Below are 18,266 nucleotides of genomic sequence, written 5' to 3' on the forward strand. Positions count from 1 at the left end.
CATATATTGGATTATTCTGTGATCTAAGATGTTAGAATTTGAAGAGTGATAGAGAATTATACTGACTTAGAAGGAACACACTTAAGGAACAGAGTAATTGTAATGAGCTGAATTCCCACTTTCCATTATGTTCTCACTGACACATTTTCACATCGAACTATTTCTTGGTAAAGTATGCCACAGGATTGTAGCCACTCATGTAAGGTTAGCAGTAAATCTCAGCACAGGGTAGCTCTGTGGAAACCAACTGCTGTTTGATGTAACAGTGAGAAAAAGTTTAGTTTTCTACCTAAAATGTGTAGCTACAATTAGCACCTGCAACTGCCCACTGGTTTATAAAAAAAAACTGTAACACTTCTAAGTGGATGGTAGGCCTCATTTTTGGCAACCTTTGATAGGGGGATTGTGCGGAGCTTGTCTTGAAAATTATCTATATTTGCATTTAGAATATCAACTTAACTTTTTCTGAATTACTTTGTTACTGTAAGCACTGCATTCTTTGGGAAGTAAAAATGAGGGACAGGAAAAATGCAATAGGAAGGTTTTTCTCCATTACTGGGATACAGCTATTGACTCATCATACTTGTATTGCTGTATTATCACATGACAAGTCTACGACTTTGAAAAGTTTTAACATAAAGCATGCTGCTTAGGTGTATCTAAATATCTTTAAGGTGACAGTGTATACTTCCCACTACTTAAGAGCATTTATTTATTTATTACAAAAACACGAGACATCTACAGTAATGTTAAGACACTAGTTCTTGAGAAAAACAGGACCAAGTAAAAGCGGTAGCTGTCATCTGTATTATGTTGATAACTGGACCCATTCTGAAAATTATCATTTTAATTTGTAGCAGCTTTGTGCCATCTCTGTTGGTTTCAATTGGAGATATTGACAGGTCAGTTTATATCTATTGGTTTCATTTTGTGTTCATTGTCTTAAATCTAAGTTGGCTAAGTCTGACAGAATTTTTCCAAATTGGGGGTTAATTTAAGTGTATTGTAATTACAGTTTCATCTTTTTGTTTGTTTGTTTATGAATTTTTCTTGGAATAGAAAGCTCTTAATTGAAAGCTGACCTGAAGGCTGTGTGTAGCTGTCTTTTGCTGCTCCTGTGCACCATGCTGCACTATAACATTCTTGTGATTTGGGTCATATTAAAATGACCCAAATATTGATCATATAATATTGGGTCGTATTAAAACGACCCAAATAGCTTGAAAAGCAATTTTGAGGTCTTAACCATATTTCTCAGTCAGATTTTATTTCTTAAGATCCCCATATTCGCAGCTGGACACTTGAAAAGTATCACCCTCTCCTGACGGAAAGGCCAAACAGCTAATAAGCCTGCCCTTGGCTTTGGGATAAATGCTACTAACCCTAAGGTCACTGCGGTGCTCCTTGCCCTCCTCTGGAAGTCACATCAGCTGCTGCTGCTGGGAGAAGCAGGAGGAAAGGGAGCTAGCATGAGCCTGCTCCTGCAGCTGTAGGAGGGAGCTGCAGCTCCCAGAATGCCCCCATCTGTTTCTGGCCAGAGGGCTTGCATAGTGGCTGTGGCTCTAAAAGCCCTAGGAGTCTTCAGCAGCTTGGTAAGGCTACCTTCTAGCATGACTGCTTTCTGGGAGAGCCAGGGATCTGGAATAAGGCTGGACACTGAAGAGACCATTAGCTATTAACCCAACTCTCCATCCTAACTTTTCATTCTTGCCCTTTCTAGATGTGAAATACTTGGAACTGTATCTCGAAGGCACAGGACACTGGGTAATCAGAACTAGTGACCATCCCATTCTGCCCCAATTTCACTGTCCCAGGCTATTTAAACTGTTGCATCCTTGGCTTTAGACATATAGACACCTGCACAATATTAGAAGTGTAGAGAGCTTGTGTTTATGTTAGGCCCACAACAGGTTCATGCAGCTGGGATTTTACCATGCGTAACGGTGTGCCAGCATCACAGGTCCTTTCACTGCCTGGTCAAAGTAGACGCAAAATTGCTAGTACATCTGATCTTCTGAAGATGTATCAGCAGTGACGTGCTGTTATATCTTAGCCAATCAAGATTTTTATCTCCTATAAGAATCCATTTAAAGGCTTAATATGTTTATTTTTGGTTCTGCCAAGATAAATAGAAAAAGATATTGAGGTTGTTACAGATGCACTACTGCATTGTTTTCAGCTGCTGTTTTTTTCATTAATTTAAATAACCCTTTCTTTGAAATATTCTGTATAGCTGTCCACTTGACTTGGTGTGAAAATAGTAAGTTTTCACAGAAACGTACAGAAATAAAAATGTAACTCCTTATTGAATGAAAATCAGAACTGGCTCAGATGATCCATAATTGGTCAGTTTTTGTGAGGTGCAATACCAAAGTTCTAAGGTATCTGACTGTTTTCTTTAACTTCAAAACCAGAAAATGCTGGTTAGTACTGCTGTATTTCATGATAGCCATAATAATAATCTTGTTTTCACTGTTGGCATGGAGCATTTCAAAACAAGCAGCCTGTTGCAGTTATTTTCAATTCCTGTCTAATACCACTGGTACAGCAGTAAACAAGGCACGGATGCAGATTTGCCACTAATACCTTTAAAGCCTCTAAAATAGTATGCCTATTGTTCTCTCTGAACCAAAGCTCCAGGCCACTAATACCAGCTAAACAATTCCCGGCCACTTTAAAAGGCCAGTGTATGCCTGAGCAGCCAGGCGCAGGCAGAGCTTTTAGGAGCCCTGCTGCTGCTCTCATAATAGCTGTCAGAGCACTGCACTGGCATTTCTGCTCAGCACTATCAGAGGCAAATGGCAAGGTTAAGGCAGTATCCCGTTTTCTGATGTCGTGTGTCTTAGGCGGTCCCACCAGGTGAATAGAGACAATGCTGGTAGAGACCCTTGTTCTGGGTACTGGTGATAGAGCTGTGGACTTCACATTGTAGGATTTTAAGGAGTGCCTTGTTGTGCATTCCTTGAAGACTAGTTGTTGCAATAAGAGCTTTTCCTAGCTTAATTAGAAAGGATAAAAAAGGCTCTGGGGGAACAATACCTAGACAGAAGATTATGTTTACATTTTTCTGGAAAATGGTTTGAGATTGCAGCTCTTGCTCGTATCTCTGAACTATTCCCTATAAAATCAGTGTGTTCCACCACTACAGCAGCAGATTTGCTCTTAAAGCAAAAAGTTTAGCTAAAACTGGAATATCTGAACACAGTATACAATGATCTTCGAAAAGCAGTCTTGCACAGCTGTAGAACATCCTAAATTCATGTCAGATTCAGTTTTCAAAGCGTTTCATGCATTTCTCTGTCTCAATGGCCACAACTTTCTTTTAATTCTGCTCAGAAATCTGTGTGTCTTCTGCTCGGTTAGTTTTTGCAGCCTATCCAGCTTAGACTTTGGATCTGAACCTGGATTTGCTGATTCTTTCTTTGAACAATATGCAAAGCTTAGATTTACATGCGTCAGACTGAAGAGTTGGTCCACAATATATGTGTTTCTCTGAGGGATTTTTGTTCTGGTTTAAGAAATCAAATATGATATTTGTAGAAGTTTTAGGTCTTGCATCTGTTTCATTAGAGATTCACTTATCCTGACAGGTTAGGTGTCTGCCCACACCTTGTGTTTTATTTTTTTATGACTAATAAAATGACTGTCATTTTTATGACTATCAGTCTTTTACCTGGGCTAATCTTTGTCAGTTTCAGCCTTGGCACCTCTAAAGTACCTGTAAAATGGACAGTAGAATAATGTCTGGTTATTCTGCTCTTCAGGTCAGCCCCTTATTCCCTACCAGTGAAACTATAGCAGCGATTTTTAAACAAGGAGTTCTGCTTTCAGGTGGACCTGTACCACTTTCATAGAGGCAGAGACCCTGCTGTGTACCCTTGCAGAAGTCAGAATCTTGTCTTGATGAAAATGTGCCTTGTCATCTGCAGAAGTGTTGGTTTTGTTATAAGCTGTGACATTGCTGTTACATGTCTTGTCTTGGATGTACCATATTTAATTGAAAAATGGCTGTGGATGTTGCCACAACCTTTGCCTAAAACTAAGGCATGACTGTTACATACAGCTGTTTTAAAAATGTGTTTATCAGTTGTTCATCATCTTATCTAGACAGTGTGGTGTGTGGTATACTACTGTGATCTTTGAGCATACTCAATTATTAGGCACAGCGGTGTAAATATTTTAATGGTGTATTGACCTCTTGCATCCAGTGAGCGTGTGGAATCTCAGGTTTCAAACTTCTAGATATCAGGGTGGTCCTATACAGCTGGATTTTCCGTATGCCAATGCTCCAGCTTTCTGAATAGCACCAAAAGCTATAAAGAAGAGACAAACACACCATCTCAGTGTTGGGTGGGAACTGCTTTATTGCAAAACTGACTGAAAAAGACTGACAGTGTTTAGCTAATGAACTTCTTCTAGTATAAATTAAACCAAGCCAATGTAAAGCTGGAGCTGAAATGACAATCTGACAATGTCATCTTAGATCCTATAGTAACATCTATAGCAACTCATGCTACCTGACTAACAGCTCTACAGGTAAGACCAGAATACACACCTGTTCATTAAAATCTTAGAGGGCTGCTAATGTCTCATTTAGTAAGCAAAACAACGAATTTGTATGATTGCACATATGGTTGCAAGAACCCCTGGGTTATATATACATGTAGAATGAATATCATAGTCAGTGCTGTGAATGTTTATTCTTTCAAAATTTAAAAAAGTCTTGTGTTTTTAAATGTCTTTAAAAACACAGCTAAATGCCTCTGTGAAGGTCTTACTTTCAGAGGAACTGAAGTAGTTGTAGGTGAATGTTTTTCAACTTGAGATAACTACAGCCTCTTAATTTTGTCCATAGAAAGTAAAATGTTTTTGTTAAAGTGCATTTTTCACTGACACAATGAGTACGATGGCCAGAGTTAAATTTTCTAATAACAGTTTGGATACTAAGGAAGGGTGAGAATTTATATATTTTACTTCTGCAATGGCTTCCATCTAAAAAGCAGTAAGTTGCTTCCTGATAGTGAATTAAGCCTTAGAGTATATGGCAAATCATCAAGATTGAGAATTTCTTACCTCAAACAGTTTTGTAACATTGTGTAATACCAATGTACCTTCTTAAACCAAAAGTACTGCATAGTGCATGAAGAGGGGCAGTCTGCATGGGGAAAAATTGCTGCAGTATGTGGAAGAATGTGATACCAGATGAGAGTACAGAACCTATATATTTCTGTATCAGAAGCAAATAAATTGGAGGGATTAAACTAAGAGCTTGTTCACAGAACAGAAGATTAGCCTGAAAATAGTATTAACTGAAAAATGAAATGAGGCTTGGATCATTCTTAGCTATTGTGTAAGTGAAGATATGTTATTAAGGAAGTGAAGTGTCAACTGAAGCCTCACTATTTCTAAGTGAAAAAGAAAGTGAATTTTGCCTCAAAGGGACTTAAGGAGAAATAAAGGAAAAGGTAGAACTGTTTAGCATGCAAAAGTGTCTCTGAAAAATTAATGAGTCTTTGACAGTAATGGAAACTGGAATTAATGGCAGCCAGGTAATTCCTGATTAACCTGCCTTTATGTATGTAAATTAACAGGGGTGATAGACACGCACACACAGGCACCATCTGAAATCTTCAATACAAGAGTGCTATTATTAGTCCAGGAGGGTGGAAGCAAATCCTGCATTCAAGCCATCGACATTTGTGATTAATACTTATTTTAATAAATAGTAATGCCTGTCGATTTTATTGCAAGACAGACTGATCCGTGGCTTTCATTGTAGAGGATGTCCACTGAAGAATGGCTATAACAGCCAGTACAATTAAAATGCATTCATTGATGGGACTTAACAAATACATCCATTTGCTCAGCCTTTACTTGAGAGAAGATAATAGAGATTACGTTTGTGGAATCACTTGGACTTCTTCACCTCTAGGATTATTTATAAATTTAGTCTTGATATGTGACAAATTGTAAGCTATATATGTTCCAATAGAAGTAGGAATTTATTTCTTAGAAAAGAAAACTTTGCAGATTAGAGGAGTGCATGTGAAAGGTAACATCCAGGGCTGAAGAATGGTGTGTTTACAGGCAAAAGTGTGGGAAACCTCCTGAAGGTCTTCGTCAGCTTTTGTGTAATCATGCAATCAAAGCTCATGTTATGTTCAGATCCAGATTTCCTGCAGAGTGGTCATTGGTACCTTGTCAACAGCCAGCAAAGGGACAATTCTGTTGATATGGCAGGCTGTGCTGCAAAGAAGTCAAGCTGCTTGGGAGTCACAGTTTCTTTTTCTCTTCAGAGATGGAATCCCACAAAGCAAGAATAGGGCTTGCTGCTGAGAAACTTTCCGTAGCGTTATTGAGGTCATACAGATGAGCATTTACTTAGATAAGCAGAATTTTAATTAACGTGATTGCAATCTAGTAGCACTTAAACAATGTTCCTTAAGAAAAGGGTTTCACCCTGTACACAACATATAAATGAAGAATGAAAATCTGTGTGATTAAACCACACCACAAAGTTAAAAATTACCAAGACCTATACATAGCCTTAGGTTTAACTTTTGACCCCACGAGAATTGTTGCCTGAATAAAAATCCCAGGAGACAAGACAAGAGTTTGCATGAGATTAATTGTCAGTGACAACATTTTTGTGGTTTAATACAATATGCAAGACGAAGATTAAAATAATGAACACCTTGCAACACACAAGCACTGCTGGTATAGGACAGCCTTGTTCCAGGCACTTCAGCCAGCTGGGTCTGGAGCCACTGGAGGTATTTTATACATATAGCTGAAACACTTCTCAGCTGAAACATCACCTTTCATGTCACAGAAGTAAAAATAAAGGTGAAATACTGATGTAGTCTTCAAAGGATGAGTTATGCTAAGATTACAGGTGGAATTTCATGCAGTGCTTGCTCCAGCAAAGGATGGCTCCTTCTGAACAATTGTTCATTTCAACTACCTTCCACTAAGCCAATTTTCTAAAACGATGCTAAATAGGTGGGGGCTAACAAACAATCTGAAGCTCAACATTTTGAATAGACAACTCTGATCAAGCTTACAATTTGACCTTTTCAGTCTTAATACAACTTCAACAAATCTGTTTACAGCAGATAAGCATCAAATAGTGTGTGTTCTGTGAGTTTTAAAAAGAGGTTGAGTATAATAATTTGAGAAGCAAATAACCAGCTGTATGAAGGAAACAAAGTTTATGTAAAGCAACAAACAACAATTTCATGCACTATCACCTGAGCTCTCAAAGGTGAGCAAAGTGAGGTTGGGCTAAGAGTTGTTATTTCTGCAGTTCTGGGAAGGAAAAAACATCTTTCAGTTTATAGTATGTCCTTATTAATGGAGATAAACTTACACAGTTTACTTAAGGAGCGAATTATTGTCTATCTCAAATTCTAGTTTATACATATTCCAGTGCTTAGTGACTGGAATATAAATGAGAATATATGTCATTAAACAGTATGTGGGATATACTTCATTCATTTTTCATGGGAATTGAGATGTGTGAGATGAAAGTCTTAGGGATCTCTGTGATAGAGAGGGTAAAAATGATGGGAAGATAACCATGACTAGGACAGTTAGAACTGACTGTAAAGGAGATCGTATCTTTTGAAAGTGAACCTTAACATTGTCTAATAAATGTGACCTCTCTGTTTTCAACTGACACTGTGCCTTCAGTGGATTTAGCTCAGACCACATCTGCTACATTGATTGCTCTGTCCAGTTAGGTCTAATACTGATGGTTAGTGTGCAGGTGGCTTTCAAGTGGTGAAAAGAACTGGAATGTACTTGAAAGCACCAGCAGGCAGAAGTAATCATGACCAGATGGATAAGGCTTTCATACTGTTATGAAAGTTATTCTAGAGTACCTGTGGTTGGTACAGTGCTTGAGCTGGTATCAGATACCACACTGCTATTAATTATGTTAGTTTTTTATCACACAGTTTCTGTAATGCGTGCTGGAAGGTGATTGTAGTAAGTATGCATGAAGGTAATTTTAAAGCTCTCTTTCTGTGTAGATTCATGCAGACTGAAGCTTAACATCCCAGGGTAAAGACTGATCCCAGCTTCAGGAGGCTGTTTTGAAAGAGAAAGGTTTAAATATTTACCATCAATGACAATAATGACAACTATTTCTTCAGAGGGAATGGGTATTCAGGAATTGCAGATCATGCCATAACACCTCGGCTAGCTTGTTTGCTGATGGTGAAGTAACATGAGACAAGATAGGGACTGATGTCACAGCAAAATCTGCTTCGATGTCTGGGTAAACAAGCAAACCTTGAGTTTGCATGGAGCCACTGCTGCCATGCCTGTGCTCTCTCTCACCTGTTTGCCAACTCCTGTTTTGGCACATCTACAACTGTTGCAACAAATGTTGGTCTGAATTTTGAAATGATCATCTCCCAGATCAGCTGTGGGGGTGATGTTTTTTTTGTTGTTGGTGGTTTTTTTTTGAGAAATGCTAGCTGATTTATTCGAGGAGATGTGAATGCTACCTTATTCTAATTTTGGCCATTTTCAAAAGAATCAAGCTATTTGATTGCCCTTCATTTATTTATGAAATGAAAGATATCTGATCCAAAAAAACCCCAACATTTAGTAATTCCAGAGGTAATATTATGTGATTCCTGAACAAAAATTGAAGTAATCTATATAATTACTTCTAAAAATTAATCTCAAAGACAGCCATTTTACACTGCTACATCAATTTACATATAAGATATGTATATACATACTATGCATTATATACATCCTACATTGCTGTATTTCACCATTTCAGCAAAAGAAAGCTCAAAGGACATTCCAATCTATATCTTTGAGTGGAAAAGCCAGAAATGTGGTGTTGCCGTAAGAGAACAGATGATTATTGCAGGGGTGTGCAGTTACGGTCGTAGTGTACTCCACAGTTATTTTCAGTTACTGAATTTACTCCAAAATAATATAGCTGATATCACCATGTAAAAAGAATAAACAGGAAACCTAAAAAGTCTTTGGCCTCTCCCTGTTCTTTTCTTCATTTGCTCCCCAAATACAACAGAAAATAGACAAACATCCCTGTATTTAAACAAACAAACAAACAAAAAACAACAATAACAAAAAACCTGCTTCCTCAGCTTTTTTCATCTTGCTGTCAAGAGCTCAGCTCTGCCCATTGCATTCTGCCGGCTCGGCAGGTTCAGCTGGATGCTGCCGGCTCTGTGCTGTCGCTCTGTTTTGTTCAGCTCCATTCTGCCGATGAAGCAGCTGTGTCTCAGTGCTGGGGGAAATCAGTCTTGTGTATCTTTTTTTTTTTCTCTGGGGTATGAGGTTTAAAATCCTGGAAAAGTATGACCTACACAGACAGTTCTTAAAAGAGGAAAGGAAGCCAAAGTCAGCTTGAATAATGTACTCCCAGAAGTCCTCTTTTCTGTGAAGAGATAATTTAGAACTCTTGCTAAGATCCTTGGCCTTCTACCATCACACCTGGCCTCTCTCTGTTAAATGCATCATCCAGCAGGCGGTAAGAGCATGGGCCTTCACACCTTGTTTCTGGACTGCTGTTTCTTACTTGCTGGTTTGATATTTTCAGTTGTTCTTCGTTCAGGCACCAGTAGCTAATGTCACGGGTCTTTGCCAGAAAGCCTGAAGGAACTGTAATAATTGTGATTTCCAATGTCTTTTATTCTAATTAATTACTTTATTTTTCCATTTTGAACCCTAGTAGTGTTTGTCTTTCTGTGAGACTTCTCAAAATAGGCCAACTTTTTCCTGTTTGTTTATCCAAATCATGATGCAGGCATTCGCTAAAAGTAATATGTTTTTGATCTTGATGTACCATTCATACCTTCCCCAAAGCCAAGAGTTTCTATGGCAACTAATTAATAAAGATTAGCTTTTCTTATGGAGTGTAAGACTCAAGTACATCTTGTTTTGTGAGGTAGATAATCTCTCCATCTCTGTCTGCTTTTGGAGACTGGGTCTTGTCAAAGACGTGGCATAGATTGTCACAGGCAATCTGTTCTGATTTATAGCCAGACTCGGAAGACCATTAGGGGTGAAATCTTTTTGATAGCTTATACTTTCCTAGTTCTTATATTTGTCCACTTGCTTGTTTGTGAGTAGGTAAGTTTCTCAGCCCCTTTAGGTTTGAAGCACACAGAAGTAAACCACACTCCTTAACTTTTGCTATCTTTTTAAAATTAGACAAAGAACAACCTGGGTCTACAGTCATCTAGGTTGTATTAAAAGAAAGGTATTCAGGTGAAATGCATTGGAAAGAGTATCACTAGAACTTCTTAAACAAGCTGGATGTTGCCCTGTCAAATTATTTTCTGTACTAAGAAACAAATACTTGATTTCATAATGAATCTTTTTGCAACTTCATGGTTGCTAACAATGCTGTTATTGTCTATGCATGGGAAAAAGGAAGACACAAATATAAAAACTCTCTTATTCTTATGTACTTTTAATTTCAGCTGTGCTTGAGAAACACCTGCTGTATGTTTCAACCATACTTAGGTGCATGATTTTACTTGAATATCTGACCAACTTAAAACTCATTTTTTTTGCTAAAACAAAGGGATTTAGATGAAAGAATTTTTAGTTAAATCAAAGGTGGTGACTTTTTACAGCCTGAGAATACAAATTTTGTATCCATGCATTTCTTGTCTTTCTGTATCAAAGAACAGAAAAAATAAGAATGGCAGTCTATCATAAGTTTTGTTTTTTATCTCCCTTTCTATCTGCGCCTTTCTCTTTTGAATCAGTGAAGTTGTGCCTGGCAGTTTTTGAGGCTACTTCAGTCCTGTGTTAAGCTATGAGAAAATTCTCCCAGTAATAATGATTTAGAGCTGCATAAGAGTGGTAGCGCTCTATTGACTACTTTGGAATTACAATTCAGCAAAATGCTTTGTTTTGTCTTGACTTGTGTACCTTCTTACTGTGTAAAGCATTTTTTGCAAGTGAAATTCTTTCTAATGCTTACATTTTATAGGCTTGTTGGGTCTTTCAGCTAGCAGCCAGGTACCATAAGCTTTCTGATGTGTGGTCAGTGGAGTGAACTCTGCTTTGTTTGTCATAAACCTTTTGATAAAAAGGTAGTCTAATATGATCTCAGTATCTCCTGAATATGTTTCTTTTATCCTTCCTTTAGTACAGCAGCTTCTTTCACTAGGCTTGCAATGCAATAAGCAAGGCTTGACTGAAAACAATTTTCTATAAGGTATCTCAGTAGCCGTTCAGTGCCACACCCCATTTACATGAACTGTGCCAAGTGCTTTTGGTGCCCTGGGAATGAGGACCATGCTCTTGAAAACTGAGACGTAAGCCAAGACCACCCACAGTTAGAAGGAGGCATGCACTTGCCAACTGAAAATGTTCTGATGTGACATCCAGCATCATGGCAGTGTGCATTGGGCAGAATGGCAGTAATAGGCAATAACGTGGAAGCTGAAAGGCAGTAATGAATTAGGCTGTCACAAGTCTGTGGAAAGGCATGTTGCTAAGTGTAGCGCAAAGGTCTGACTCTTGCCAAATTCTGAGAATCTGTTTTTCAACATTTCTAATGTAGTCACTTCATCCCCACATCAGTATTTAGAGTCAACCAGAGAGCAACAGAGGAGTAGCCTGAGTTGTGTTTCTGCAGATGTGCACAGCTGGACTGTGCCCTACAGGGCTAGGAATGGAGAAGCTCCCCTCCAGGGCCTGTTCCAGCCTGGGGCTCTATTTCCGCTGCCAGCTGCAGAGAGGGGCCTGGTTCTTTTCCGGGGGATATCATCATGGAGTCTTTGAGCCATGGAGGATGTCTGCAGTGCTGGTGAGAGAGCTGGGCTAATCTGTACCCCAGTCTGTACCCCAGCCTATGTCAGGACAGGGCAACAACTTTGACTAACCAACTGCAGCTTGGATGAGCTGTGGTCCAAAGCCTGGCTCATTCCTTGTTGTTTCTTGTTGCCTGATCAATACCTCTAAAATCCCTAAATGGTATTCTAAAATCTTACGTTTACATGCATTGCCAAAAAGAATGAGATGTCAAAGTAGAACACAATTATCCTGGAAACGATTTAATTCCTCATATCTGAAACCACACTTCTGGAACACTGCTGCAATTAGTGGCATATGGATCTATGTCAAGGAATTGCATTTGTTCTGCATTTCTGGCACAGGAACTGAGCTGATAGTTTGTAAGGATGTCATATGAAAATACACAGAATCTGCTTTTGCTTCACAAGGCATGTGATTGTCATCATCTTATTCATATAATTTCTGTTTCCATTTTGACACATCTATGCTATTTGAAGAACAAACTTTCCCCACATTGTTAACGCTGGGAGTTCAGTGTTTCAAAGGAAATGACACTGCTGCTTCTTGCAAAGAACCATCTGAGCTGGGATATCTGTGCAAATGCAGAGGTTAATGTAAAGGCAGCTGCCTTTACAAGTAAGAAACACGTGCAGGAAGTATTTTCGTTGGAAAGACTAATTCCACTACTGGGCTGAAGAGATCATCCCCTCTGTTTTGTACTGAAAACTTTACAGGGTAAGAAGTTTGGCATCAAATTGTTTGAAAAAGAAAGTTTTTCTCATTTTGTAGATGGGTAAGAATATTTATTCTGCCTTTTCTACGATCAGAAATAATTTCTTCACTTTTACTCAGTTTTGGCCTGTAGAAAAGGAATGTATGTGGCCTCTTTTTACAGGGGTAATTTTTTTCAATCAGATCAGCATCTCAGACAAAGATAAAGACAGATTTGAGCTTGAGAGGCTAAAGTTATGTTGAAATAAATAAAGCATATGTAAGCACAAGGCACTTCCTGGAGAGATGAATATGCTGGTCTGAAAGCTGGCCAAAATATGTTAAGAAGGAACAGTTTCTCCTGCTGACATGTTTGGACAATTTACATATGATTTTCAAAAGAGACTGTTTTCAGCAGTGGCAGGTTAACAGGCTACATTTCTATGCTCAGTCCATCCTCAGCTTGAATTTATGAACAGTCTAGAAATTAGTTAGACATCAAAAACTGTGACATTAACTGTGAAACAACAGAAAAACTAAAGAAATGCTGAACACTCAGTATTAGTGTGAATTACTGTTGCATATATCTGACACTTCAGATACCACCTCACCCTTCAGAATAACTTGTGCTAGAAAACAAGTTCTCAGGTAATCTGGATCCTCAGATAACACCCTCCTCCCTAGGGACAGGGAGGAATGAGAGGCAGTAGGCTGTGGTGTTCACGGGCAAAGGGACCAACTGAGGCATGGGAACAGATGTGAAGCAGGGGCTATTGGGCAAAGGGGTCTTTAGAGTAAATCCTCTTCTTATTATCCATGTGTGCACAGCATTGCTAAATTTGAGTGATCTTTTTATCTATTCTTAAACATGTATTTATCATATTCAAAATGACAAGTTTTTTTGCATGTTTTTGTAAGTAATATGTGGAAAAGTTTTACATAGACAACAAAATTTCTCAGTGTTTTTTTTTTTTTTTCTGAAAGAAACCTTGAATTGTGGAAGTAGAATAACCTTTGCTCTCTGAGAACAGTATTCATCCTATTCCAGTTGTTCTCATAAATGAGGCTTTCAAGAGAGAAAAAATAAGACTTTTACTTTTGTATCAAGCCCCAAAAGTAAGGGGAACAGAGCACAAGGCTGTATTCTTGTGAGGGGGGTATTATAAAGCCCCACTAAAGCAAGAATTCAGCCTTGCAAATAAGTGAACCTTTTGAGATCTTGCTGTTAGTCACTCTTAGTCTTTGATACAGAGATATAACATTATTTTAAAATTATTCATAAATGTTTGAGCATTTAGCATGGCATTTAGCTGCTTAAAATTAGAACTGTGTGTTTCCTTGTGCTGAGTTGTGTATGTTGTACAACTTTGCTGTCTGGTTTATTTGTGTCTGTCTTCCCCTGAGGCAGAAGTCACCCTGACAGAGAAAGTAAACTGTGATATTGGTACCTTGCCCCTTTGGGATTTTCATTTTATGATTGCAAACATGAACTGGATGAGTTCACACTCCTTGAGCAGCTCTGTCTCCTTGGTAACTCCAAAGGGAGGAAAGATGTTGGGAATGCCCTTACAAATAGCAAGCTGGAATAGAAAAGAATAGTTCGTTGGAGGGGACCTGCAAAGATCACGAGGTCCAACTGCCCGACTACTTCAGGGCTAACCAAAAGTTACAGCATGTTATTGAGGGCACTGTCCCAGCACCTCTTGAACACCGACAGGCCCGGGGCACCAACCGCCTCCCTGGAAAGCCTGTCCCAGTGTCTGGCCGCCCTCGCAGTGAAGGGATTTCCCCCAGTGTCCAGCCTGAGCCTCCCCTAGTGCAGCTCTGGGCCATCGACAGCTGGGAGCAGAGCCTGGCACCTGTCTCTGTCTCCCCTCCTCGGGGAGCTGCAGGGAGCAGCGAGGCCACCCCTCTGCCTCCTCTCCTCCAGCTGGGGAGCTCGGGGAGTTCATCAGTTCATCACCCAAATTAGCACGAACCTGTTTATCCTACAGTTGGACACTTTGTCCAGAAGGATGCTGTGAGGGACATTATCAAAGGCCTTACTAAAATGCAGCCAGATTACATCCACTGCATTTTCTTCATCCACCAAGCAGGTGACCATATTGTAGAAGATCAGATTACTAAGACAGGACTTCCCCTTGAGGAACCCACGTTGACTGTGCCCGATAATTGCTTTGTTCTTTAACTGTCTTTCAGTATTCCCCAGGACAACCTTCTGCATAACTTTTCCAGGGACTGAGGTTAAACTGATAGCTCTGTAGTTTCCTGGCTCTTTTCTCATGCTTTTTCAGTAGGTGGGTATGGCAATGGCTGGCTACCAGTCAGCAGGGGCCTCCCCAGGCTCCCAAGACCTCTGGTAAATTGTTGAGAGGTGTCCACCTATAACATCCACTAACTCCCTCCATACTCTGGAGTGGATCCTGTCAAGTCCCATGGACTTGGTCCCATGGAATATTCAGCTGATACAACTGGTCCCTTACAATTTCAGTGAGTACAGGTGGAATGTCACTGCTCCCCCAGACGTGGTCCTCCAACTCTGAGGACTGGGCAGCCCAAGATCTGTCAGTGCTATCAAAGACTGAAACAAAGAAGTCATTAAGCGCCTCCACCTTTTCCTCATCCTTATTTGTTAGGTGACCATCTGCATCAAGTATCAGTCCAGTATTTTTCTCTAACCTCCTCTTGCTGTTGACGTACATGAAAAAGCATTTTTTTTGTCTGACACCCCACTGGCCTGCATCAACTCAAGCTGAGCTTTGGCTTTTCTTGTTTCCTCCCTGCAGATGCGACCGGCAGTTCTGTGCTCTCCTTCTGAAGCCAGACCTTGCTTCTAGAGATAATACATTTTCTTTTTCTGCCCTAGTTCCGGTCTTCTGCCCCTCTTGCTTGACTTGTGGTACAGTAGAATTGCCTGCTCCTGGGCTTTTACAAGGTGGTTCTTGAAAAGAAACCAGCTGTCACTCACCCCCTAAACCCTCTAGAGCAGATTCCCAGAGCATACTGCTAACTAGCTGTCTGAGGAGCTTAAAGTCCAGGGTGGCAACTCTGCTGACCATTTTTCTCCTTACACCAAAAATTGTGAACTCTATTTCATGATTGCTGTGGCCAAGACAGCCTCCTACTGTCACCTCTCCCTCAAGGCCTTCCCTATTCTCAAACAGCAGGCACCTTTCCTCTTTGCCTCACAAAGTACTCGTGACAGGAAATTATCTTTAATATGCTTTAGGAATTTCCCAGCCTTGCTTCTCACAGCAGTATGCTATTCCCAGCCTGTGTCTGGGAAGTTGAAATCTCCTATATGGACGAGGGCAACTGATCCAGAAAGTTCCCCTAATGGCCTATAGGGTAGCTCATCTGTCCCACTGCAGAGCTGCTCTACCTCTGCGTGTACTCCTGCCAGTGAGTCTGCCACCTTAGAGTGAGCCTGCTGGCCCTGCTCTTGCTGACTCATAGCACGGGCCTTGCTACTTCAGACAGCATTTTCAGACACAGATAAAAATTACTGCACCAGTTGTGGCTGTTGATCATTACTAAAATGATTCTAAATAGTATAAATGTGAAATAGCTGGCCATGTTTTGAACAGCAGAGGTCAGTGAATCTACATGTTGTCTCTCAAGAATATGAAGAGACTGCAGATGTTTCGTAAACTGGATGTTTCAGGAGCAGATCATAGTCATCTCTCTTCAGTTCTTCTCTCTTCATAGCCAAATACAGATTTATATCAAAGACGTGTTTTGCATGCTGCTTGTTATTAGCCATGTCCCCACAGGAGATGCCAGTAAAGCACTTTCATCTATGTGAAGTCCTTCCGACTTAAGCTTAGACTTAAAAGACTTAAAACACAGAAGGGCTGTTAAATGGATTCTTCTTGAAATGCAACATTTGTATTGTTTATGTCTAGGTAATTGCCCAAAGTGAGAAGCTCCAATATGCTGTCAGTGGCTTTTGTTAGCTTGAAAAAATGTGTTCCCCCTTTGACTTTCTGAGCCCCAGTTACTTCTTCCAAGAACAGTGTATTAAATTGATGGCTCCTAATCCAAATAACTTAGAGACAGGTCCTTAGAGGACATGGTGTACATGTGCTGGAGTTTGATGTGCTGTTTTGGATGTCCTGATAATGTTTTGCAAAGTTGTACAGACAACCTTGTGCTCAATTTTCTGGATCTCTGAGCTGGAGGCAGATGACCCATTTCCACCAGAGAACCTTCTCAACCATGTTACCATAAACCTGCATCTGAACTAGTGTGTCCTGACTCGTCATGCTGATGGGTCATGCACAGCTGTCTGCCCCCACCCAGACGGATGTGAACCAACTTCCGTGCTTGGTGCCAGAAATGTAAACTAACAGGAAGCACTGATAAAAGAGCTGTATCTGAAATCCCTCTTTCTTCCACTTTGAAGTCGAAGACAACAGTGGGGTAATGTGATGTTTGAACTATCATTTTTGCATTACTCCTTGAACCATTTGGATTTTACAGTCAGAAACAAGACAGTAACAGCCTGGCTGCCAGAAGTAAACAATCAGTGCGAGGTGGTATCCCATGTATCAGCTGACTGTGTCCTTTGAGTAGAATTGTTAGTTTTATCCTTTTGTAGCCCTTTTCCTTGCACCATTATGGTTGTAAGGGATATCCTGGAGATATTTTAGGGCAGGATATCGGAGCTTTGCAGCAAGATGTTCTCAGTTTGTCCCTTTTACAGCCAGCTCAGTATGTTCATTTGGGCTGGTGTGTGAAGTGAGGGAGCATGAGGATTGAAGAGTGGGCACATGACCCAATACAATGGGTTTTTATCTGATGGTGACGTGATCAGTAACAACAAAATTTAACAATTTCAGTATTGCCTTAGTAGTAAATATTGGATGTGGAATGACAATTGATGTTGCTGCAAAGAGCTTCCCTTTGATTAAGTAAAGTTACCAGGGTGTATGGGAGTCATCTGCAGACTGCAGCAACTGAAGTATCATGGTCTGTGCTTGCAAAAGGAGCAGATTCCCAGTGAAAAAGTACTGCAGAAGTATGTAGGAAAACTGAATATTTATAGTGTTATAGAAGTGTCTGACCTTTCAAGAAAGGACAGACTGGACTCCATATTATGTTTAAAATATACAGTTGAGAAGACAGGCAAATGCTGCCTTTCTACTTGGCAAATAAAGTAAAAACAGATAGAGCAGGACAAGTGTATGATGGCATAGCTGTACTTCTAGCTCTCCGTGCACTTCTGTATAGCAAAGCCTCTAGGTGATAAACTTCATGAACATGCCACTTCTGTCAGTCCATGCAGTAGGCAGAAATCCTGCCTGAAATCCTGACAGAACAAGGTCCTGTATGGCAGCTGTCGAGTCATGGTTAATCAAATTAATAATCATCACCATGATGATGATCAAGAACTTGATTTGCAACAGACCAATAAGCTCAAGTTTTGGGACTGATCTCAGAGTTTAGAGAAGCAGTGAAAAGGACAAAAAGAGAATAGTTTGGAGGTGACCCAGGAGAGCAGCGAGAGACAGGAGGCCCTAGCTTTAGCTGTTCTGGTTTGACTCCAGAGGGGGAGGTACTGTTACACTATCTCCCTGGTGAAAGGTGGCGGCAGTTTGAGACAGGCTTATGAGCCTGTTTCTGAGAAAAGTATTGAGAGGTTTGTTTGAACTTTTGATTACCTGTGCAAGAAAAAGGAAGACTGACAAATAAATAAATAAATAGATAGATAAAAATGGAGTGATGAAACTGGTGCTGAGCTGGCTTTGGCTTCA

The 18,266-nt window shown here is 40.0% G+C and overlaps 1 protein-coding gene across 5 annotated transcripts in view; it reads left to right on the forward strand.

Annotated features, from left to right (window-relative positions):
• The window catches only part of ARHGEF4 (Rho guanine nucleotide exchange factor 4), a 213,396-nt gene that overhangs the window by 47,453 nt on the left and 147,677 nt on the right, over nt 1-18,266 (forward strand). The gene's annotated exons all lie outside the window — the stretch shown is intronic.

The sequence above is a fragment of the Anser brachyrhynchus genome (assembly GCF_964034855.1).
Source record: "Anser brachyrhynchus genome assembly, chromosome: 9".
NCBI classification, from domain to species: domain Eukaryota; kingdom Metazoa; phylum Chordata; class Aves; order Anseriformes; family Anatidae; genus Anser; species Anser brachyrhynchus.